Raw genomic sequence first — 9,689 nt, forward strand, 5'->3', positions numbered from 1 at the left:
GCTGACTGCAGGTCCAGAAATGATTTGGCCTATGACTATGCCCTCATTGTAATGTCCTGGAATGATCCTTTCTGTGTGCCTCATCTGGGCTTTGAAACAACCAGAGTAGACCAGGCCCCTTAAGAATCCATCCCCAGGCCCTGCCATGCTAGGACCTGTGCAAACACACAGGAAGGCACAGTTCCTGCCCCCAAACTGGTGTAGTGCTTTTAAAGATTTTTTAAAGGTTAGAAAGAAGTGATCAAAATGTTGGGGAAAAGGCTGAAAGAAGGGGAACTGTTGGGGGAAAGTAGGAATACATTCAAAAAAAGTGCAAAATGGTTTGAAAAATTGGGGGCAAAAAGAAAAGAGTTTGGGGGGAAATGTAGAGAAAGCAAATTAAAAGAAAAAAATGAAACTAAGAGGGGTAGAGAGAGGATAATTTCAGTCCCAGAAGTGGGGGGGGGGGTGGAATTCGTCAATCTATTCATCAATCTTGTGTAAGTGTGTGTTGGGCAGGGAGAGGAGTGCATCATGCTATCCCTGTTTTCCCAGTTCAAGCACTGGAACACAGACGATGCTCCCAACACTGATGCAATCCCCTCCCTGCTGTACTCCGAAAAGAGCCATCTCACATCTTCCAGCTTAAGAAGCAGAGCACAGACTCTCACCATTACAGCTGGCAACAATATCTCTCCACTTTGGGTGGACACAGAAGAGCGATGTGGCTACCAACCTTAAGCCAAGTGTCTCATAGGAAGGATGGCCCCGTGAGTGAGGCACTAGACTGGGACTCAGGAGACTGGGGCTCACTTCCCAGCTCCGCCATAGGCTTCTTGGGGTTTAGTCACCTACTTATCCTGTCTCTGTTCCCATCTGTACAATGGGGATAACAGCACTTCTCTACCACACCAAGGTGTTGTGAGGGTAAATCCATGAATGATTGTGAGGTGCTCAAATAGGACAGTGATGGGGCCGTATGAGTAGCTGGACAGAACCTATTTCTGCAGTGGTCATGGAAGGGCGTTCCTAAACCCGGGTCTCCGATTACCAAACCAATGAGCACTGTCATTTTGAGTGTAACTCTTTCAAGTTATAGATATTTATGAAGGGATGCTGCCGAGCCTTCAGAATTGTTATGTCAACAAAATATGTACTGCACAGTTACTACACACAAGGTTCTCACATTTTCAAGATCTAATAGGAACAAATGTGTAATTGCATAGTTCACTGAGTTAACAACTCGTAGCGTTTTTGATGAACAGCCCCTTTATATTTTCAATTCATAGACTTTTACAGCAAATAATGAAAGTCAGAAAGTCATTGGTTTGTGTCTGGGAACTTGCCGGATGAAGATGCACCTTTGCATTGGGTCATGGGCCGAATCAGAGCCAGGGACCACCCTAGCCTTCCGCAGAGCATCTTGTGTACCTGGGAGGTAAAAACTCCCTGATCCCCAAAAGTAAAAGCAATTACAGGGTTTTGAATACAGAGCAGACAATGGGTATCTTAAAACAGAAATAAAAGAGAATAATAACTGATTTTAAAAGGGGAAAATGCTGACCCATGTGGTCCTTTTCACCCCAATTGCTGTGATACAGGGACACAAATAAATGGCGTACTTTATCTGTTAAGGTAAATATAATATGGATACAAAATTACCATCCCATCACCCCACATTTTCACCAGGGGAATGACCATGCCTCACTGCTCAGCACCAGAACTGCAGGGACGGTTCCATCGTATTCTGGCACTTGTTATTAACCTTGACACAAGAACAAATGGCTGTAAACTGGCCATCAACAAGTTTTGGCTTGAAGTTAGACAAGGGTCTCTAACCATCAGAAGACTGAAGTTCTGGAACAGCCTTCCAAAGGAAGCAGCGAGGCAAAAACCTAACTGGCTTCAAGACTGATACATTTATGGAGGGGATGGTATGATGAGACTGCCTACAATGGCATGTAGCCCATCTGCAACTGCTAGTAGCAAATATCCCCCATGGCCAGCGATGGGACACTAGATAGGGAGGGCTCAGAATTACTACAGAGAATTATTTCCAAGGCGTCTAGCTGTTGGGTCTTGCTGAAATGCTCAGGGTCCAACTGACCTCTATATTAGTGGTTGGGAAGGAATTTTCCCTTGGGTCAAATTGGCAGAGACCCTGGGTGGGAGGGGTGTTTTTCCTCTGCAGGATGGAGCACAGGTCACTTGCATGTTTAAACTAGAGTAAATGGTGGATGCTCTGTAACTTGAAATCTTTAAATCATGATTTGAGGACTTCAGTAACTCAGCCAGAGGTTAGAGGCCTATTACAGCAGTGGGTGAGCGAGGTTCTGTGTCCTACAATGTTCAGGAGGTCAGACTAGATGATTATGATGGTTCCTTCTGACCTTGAAGTCTATAAATCTATGAGAATAGAAAGTCCCTGCCTCATTAAAACATAGAGTCCATGAAGTGCACCACACATCCCATTAAAGTCAGCAGGCATTCGGTGCTTCTTGAAATAATGCCTTAAATCAGATACAGGCAGAGCAGTGCGGACATATGGAATTCTTCAGATGAAAACTTGCTGTGAGATTTTTTTTTCTTGTAGCAGGTTGTTCAGCTATTTTGAGGTACCCCGCCATTTCTGTAGGGTGAGGTGTTGAAATTTAACAGAGTGGATGAGAAGGGTAGCTGGTGAGTATCAACATGCATGTTCTGTTACATCCCTCATGGATGAAGACAAAGCAGTGTGTCAGGAGGATGCTGTGTCCTGAATGCCTCAGAAATCAGAATGATACCACATATTACTCTAAAGAGCCAGAACCATTCTACTCAGCATGGAAATGTGCAATTACTCCATACAGTTTCCTTAAGACCCAACTAAAGCACCCTGGTTGTTTAGCTCCAGAACAAGTCCCATGACCACCAGCCCTATGAATTAATGGGCAATGCTCAGAATGGTTTGCATTCAAATCACTACAGATAACGATCACAAAATGTGGATATTTATCAGACGCTTATATGAGCTGTTTGAACCTCTTAAATCTGCAAAACCAGGCTGACATTTGCATGAAAGCAAACTTTCTCGTGAGATTTCCATGACCTCTGCTTCAAGTCTCAAGTTAAAATACACTGTAAGGAGAACAGCTTATCTCATGGTAGTTTGGCATTCCTTGTTGCTGTTTGTTCCAATTCTGGGTGAAAACTGGAAGTGAAAAGCACTTCTCCAAATATATCAGAATGTGCAAAAAAAGTTTGGAATTTTTGTGAAGATTCAGGGGTCTCTTTAATTCATGCAAACTGGTTCCCACATCTCTAGCCATCATTACCACTTGCTGCATGGCTGGGTCAGCACAAAGGAGCTGATTATCAAGGTGACTGAGCACCTGCAGCTCTCATTGATTATCTGGAATTTTAGGTGCTCAGCTCCTCTGAAAGTCAGGACCTAAATCCCTTCCAGACAATCATATGTAGGTTCTGCTGGAGAAACTCAGTTTCAAAGGGGAGTTTCTTTGACAGCTTTGACAGAGTCTCTGTGGATGAGTGGAGATGATCATGCAGCAACAAGACAAAACTATAATGGAATATTGTTTTATTTCTATGGAGTGTTGTACTTAGGGAATTCTATTATGTTTTATAAAGCCAGTCTCTCAATACCCAGGGTCTTATTCCCCTCTCACTCACACCAGTGTAAATCAGGATTGATTCCAGTAAAGGTAAGCCCATATTTAGGTGCTTTGCTGAATCAGGGTCTAAAACTTTGTTGGGATCAGCATAAGACGCTATTGGTGCAATGGCTGTATCCACACACACTACAACAATTATGTGCTCAGGAATAGTCTCACATATGGCAAGAGACATTAGAACCTACTTTACTGAGAGAAGGAGCATCACCGAAGAAGGATGCTGTCCCTTACCGTGATGCCTACAAAAAAACAGACTGTAAGGTCTTTGGGGCAAGAACCATCTTTTTGTTCTGTGTTTGTACAGCACCTGGCACAATGGGGTCCTGGTCTATGCCTGGGTCTCCGGGGTGCTACTGCCATACAAGTAAAGAAGATATCAAATGCTCTAGGGGCTTGGACTGCCACTGAACAGCTGTCTGATCGAGGACAAGCAAAATGAACATCAGTTTAACTCTGTATCCTCTAATGCTGCATGACATCTATTGGCCTCCCATTACTATCACCTATTCCATATCCGCACATACTCATGCATGGCTCCTCTTTCTCCAAGAGGTTTCAACTAGTGGCTCCTTTAAAGCACAGAAGGTCCACGTTAGGCGCTGCTGCTGAGTAACTCTGCCGATCAGTGTGCGTCTCCAGATTGCAGGTCTTTCATTTTACTTCTGCAGAGGCTCAAAAAGAAGCTTTTCATTTATCTCATACCCCCTAGCTCTGTGGCTTCTTCACAAGCTTCATAAATCAGACTGCGTGGCAGGGGTTATTTATTTACAACGTTTTTATATTGTAAACAGGTCATTTGTATTTGTATCTATATTTCCTTCCCTTTCCAGCCCTGTAGTCCCCAAATTCCCCTCTCAGGCGATGTGTGCCCATTCAGTCTCTATGGCATGATGAAATATAAATAATTTCATTTCCCCTCCCACTCCAGTCATTTGTACAAGGTGAAGGCAATCGATGCATGTGACGAATGTTGCTAACTACAAATGCAGCAATGAAACTGTTGAACTAAACTTACCCATTTCTAAGCAGTTTTGATTGTAATGTAATTATTACAAGGATGGACAAAAATATTAAATACAAAGGCCTTGATTCATCACTTTGGCCAGAATTTTCAAAAGAGCTCTGCTTGCATTTAGGCACCAAAATAAGTGACTGGCTTTTCAGAAGAGCTCGACACCCTGGGTTTTACAAATTCCACCAAATCCCACTAAAAGTCCAACAAAACTCTGAACCCAGAATTTCTACCAACCTATATAAGAATATACATTCCCTCTAAATTATGCAACATAATCAGATACAGGAACAGTTACATGATGGTTTGCCATATCTGGATTGGGATTTCTAAGTTCTGAACGTGTAAGAATATGAAAGGAAAAAAATATTTTGTCTGACTTTTATTTCATAATTCTTATGTTATGTTAGAAACACGCAAGGGCCATGGTGTGGCGACATCACACAGTCTTGTGGGCTTTGGTGAGGCTATAGATGGAAATCAGCTCAAAGGCCAATCATTTCACTTTGCAAATACTCGCCATAGCTCCATCGGCTCAGTGTTTCTATGGGCATGGGTCAATGGGATAAGCAAGCAAATTAACTCTGCCTCACTACTTTCTTAATTCTCTCCACGCCTAGGCTGCATTAGGAGACCCTGTCTCTCTGCAATTCACGTGGTGCTAAACTGAAGATGGTGGAAAACAGGAAAAACCAAATCGCAAAAAATTTTGACGTCAATTTCATTCTGCAGGTTTTGAAAAAGAACAATTTTTTATTTGAATTTTTTCATAAATATGTCTAGCAAAAATTTTCATCTTTGACATTTTTCATGTTTCTTGGGGTGGGGTTCAGTTTTCCATGCTCCTCAACCCACTTTTTCTTCCTTTCCCCTTTTTTCTCATTTTGACACAGAAAAAAGGTGAGAAAAGGCGGGAAAGGAGGAGAGGGAGAAAAACAATAAACCTAAAAACCAAAAAGATGCTAATTTCTGTTTTCCAATTTCATCCAAAAAAGTAACATTTCACCAGAAAATTTGTTTCCAAAGATTTCTGATTTTAAAAAAATTGACCAACTCTATGGTAAATAATATGGACTCTCTGGTAGCTGATCAGTTCTGCCCTTACTCTGAATACATCTGAGACCTGTGAAACTGCAGAATAGTCTCCCAAGCTCGTTCATTTAAAAATAGACTGCACCCATCTAGATCTACTTCTTCTCTTGTCTTCTTCATCCCCCCCTTCCCCCCACACACACAGTTTCAAAGCAAGAGCCCTACTGCTTCTTTGTATCTCCTGCCATCAGTAATGAACAGTCTCTTGTATCTCTCTGCCTCATCAACTCTCCACTTCTTTTCAATTCTCATTTTAAAATGTATATTTCCTGTTCTCCCTTGACTCTACCTCTTAATTTGACTCATCCTCTGCGATCAATCTTCTAACTGCTTAAATTTATTCACCATACAATGTCTTTACGACCACTGTTTTCTGTAATTTATGCCATATATTGTCTGGCATTAATTTAATTCTCGAAAATGTTTTGTGATCCAGCTTACATAAAAGCTGCTTTATAATAAAACTTTTATTGTACGCTATGGACAAAATCTGCATAGTCTTTATCACAGCATCTTGAATGTCAATTCCAGTTTATCAACATCCCTCTTGGAATTCATGGAGACATTTTATTGGAATTGGTTTCATAACTAATCTGATAAAGCAATTTGTTCTTGCGAAAGAAAGAAAGAAAGAAAGAAAGAAAGAAAGAAAGAAAGAAAGAAAGAAAGAAAGAAAGAAAGAAGTGTTAATCTCTTCCAGTGCTCTGGCTTCTTCAGCCATCATGGCAGTTCCCTTAACATTGCCATGTAAGATGGTCCAGAGAGACCCCACACTGCAATGAGGGGGTTAAGATATGCCTATGTATCCACCTGCTACACCTGCAGCCAGTGTCAGACATGGAGAAAAGAGCTAAAAGGGGGAGAACTAGCCTCTGACAGAACTCAGCTTCTCTTGATGGGAGAGAAGCCTGGTTACAGCCCTGAGAGGGAGCTCACTAGCCAGCCGGATCAACCCTCCTAGGAGGGGAGATCAGACCCCGGGGGGAAACTGGTGGAAGCCTGGACTGTTTGGGAGACAAGCCCTGGACAGAAGGGTGGGGCTTCACTGAAGGTTCAGAGGAGCTGCCCCAGCAACACGGTTATACCATGCTTATTTTATTTTCTTGTCTGGGTCTGATTTGTACTTAAATTTGTATCTTCTGGGTACAGAGGAGGGGCTCTACAAAATGACATACATAGAACTATCATTTTTCTCTACTTGTGTGTATCTCTGCTCTAAAATTGTCCAAAACTGAGGAATTGGATGGAGAATAGATAAAGGAGTCTGTTACTTCTGGGTCACCGTATGGCCCGAGTCAATACAGATAGAATAGCTCTATTCTCTGGTGGCTGTCATGACTCATACATATTGTTTTGGTTGTTCTCTTGTCTCTGTTTGGTGACCAGGTGTATGTATCTCTAATTCCACCAACACAATCAAAGCCAGCAAAGAAGCCAAGGATTAAATGGTCCGTGGAGCCTGAACTCCCCTTGATCCCTGGAGTTTGTCTCTCCAAAGGAATGTTGAGAAACACTGGTTGGGGGCTGTGTGTGAAAGAAGCTTCTTCTGCTGGCGTTGGTGCAGATCTCTTTGTTGCAATAAGGAGTTGATTTTAGAGAATGACCCAAGCCATGAAGTTTGGATCGAGATCTGGATTCAAAGTTCCCCACAGTCTGGGTGTAGGGTTCTGATCCTTAGTAAGATAATCCTAAAGGCAACACCAGCAGAGCTGAACTAAGCTACTTAGATGATACACTGATGAACATGGGATGGAGGCATTTGTGAATGGACAGCTTGGTACCTGGCAAGCTGCAGATTTTAACTACAATGGTTATTCTGCATTGTATTTGGGCACCAGCATAAACTGTTGCATTGATTGAGGTTAAGCAGTCAAACATTCTGGAGGTAGCGGGCATGTTTCTCTGGGGCTCTCGGGGGCCATCTAAATAAGCCTCACATTCTCCTTTATGTTTTAAGACCCAGTTGTGAACAACTGCAAACGTGACTCTGTATGCTAAACATAGACTAATACAACTTGTCACATGCTGACAGGTTTCAGTTCCATGAGTGAGGCTCCCAATAGGTCCTTTGACATCTCCCCACTCTAGCTCGGAGTGAAAAAGATCTTTGTGAAATAGCAGGGTGAAGTCAGTCGCTTCTCTCACTGTACGGACTAATACATCTCTCCATTCCCTTTAGGATTAACCAAGTTCAGATGAGCACAACACTCCTTCTTCCTTTCAGATACAAGTAACTTCTATTGGCATATCCTGCTGGGAGAGCCTCAGGCGCCCATGCCACGGGGTTAAGTCTTGTGTCTTTCTCTTTACGGCAGTAATAAGTCTGGTGCCCCGCACCAACATAAATCCTACCTTGTGCAACAACCAGCAATATTGTAGTAATAGCACATTTATTAGGCCCTATGCCCAAGCTTGGCAAGCTGCAGTGCTTCTGTTTATTCTCAGCAATGCACAATTCCTTAGCAACATCACCCACCACAAAGTTTGTTCTCTCAGTTCTCTCCCTCCCAATGCCTTACTCTTTAGATTCATGGCTCCATGAATAGTTCGAGTCTGCACACGAATGTGTGATTTTAGGTATTTTGTAAATCTTTTTCTCTCCGGGGATTGGGATTGCTACCTAGCTAGGATGAAAAAACATGTACCCATGAACAGACGATTTAGCAAAATAACTGTAAGCATCAGTTGTGCCTGAACAAAGAACTGCAAATGGCCCTGTAATGTGCTTTATACTCTCTTCGTGCCTAAGATTGCACTGCAGGTTATTTACAATTCCGAATTCACATATTCCTGCGTCCGTAAATGTCTTTCTTTCTCACTTTCTTCCTGATTAAGTGGCAGAGCCTAATCTCAGCCCAGTCCCCACAGTCACAGCAAACACAAATCTTCCCAGAGATAACCAAAATAGCTCTTTTATTTATTTTTATTCTTTTGCAAATGCAGTTATTTGCATATTAAAGTGGTTATTAGAGGAGAAAAGTCACTGATGCAAATTTGACATTCAGATGTCAGCTCCTCCATAAATAAGGTCAACTATGATGAGGACACGTTAGTCTCCAATTATAGGTCTCTTAATGCTTAAATAATGCTGATGTGCGGCATCTGCCATCGGTACGCAGGCTCATAAAAAGATGCTCACAAGAGTCACCCGGGCTGAAACTGGCTCCTCTTGCTGTCTCATGGCTTTTTGGCTAGTACGGGATTCATACGCTGACCTGAAAGCCTTCCAGATCAGCAGGGGCAGATGGCCGGGTTCTACAGGGCAGCTCCTTGATCAGAGCATACCCAGTGTCATCTTCCCCCTCCGGGAGCACCCCTCCCACTGCTAAGAAACAAGTGGCCTAATTTTTTGAACTAAGACGAACCTGGCTTGGGTTACAGAATGGTCGCTGCCACCTATCACTCTATCCTAATGGAAAAAGCATCTTGTCTGTTTCCAAACAAGACACCAGCCACTAATGTGGGGAGGCATTCTCCTTGGCCATCATCAGGAGCTGGAGTGATAGATGATATTGTATCCGAGAGGCTTAGCATGGCAAAGGGGACTGAAATAGTCTCAACTGGAGCCCTGCAGCGGTCCCAGTGTTTGACCTCGTGCTATATTTTCTCTGTCAAATAGCTCCTTGCATAGCTGTATGTTTCCTATTACATAACACTGGTAGCCAGAGCTAATTGATGACTCCTTTTTAACATCTCTCCGGTATCGGACGGATAAACTGCTTCTATCATTATATGGTACCACTAGTGCAAGGTGTAGGGTGACAGGAGCTTAGGAGAAGAGCCCAGGGCCTACTGCCAAATGCCTCTGGGACTTTTATTATCCAGCCTCTTCTGGTTTTTGTGGAGCAAAAGAAGTCACTAAACAGGTAGTGGTTCAGTTAGACCTTTCAAGCTTAGTCAATGAAAGTACTACATTTCCAAATTCTTTGGCCGTC

This window comes from Chelonia mydas, chromosome 10, assembly GCF_015237465.2.
Source record: "Chelonia mydas isolate rCheMyd1 chromosome 10, rCheMyd1.pri.v2, whole genome shotgun sequence".
Classification (NCBI taxonomy): domain Eukaryota; kingdom Metazoa; phylum Chordata; order Testudines; family Cheloniidae; genus Chelonia; species Chelonia mydas.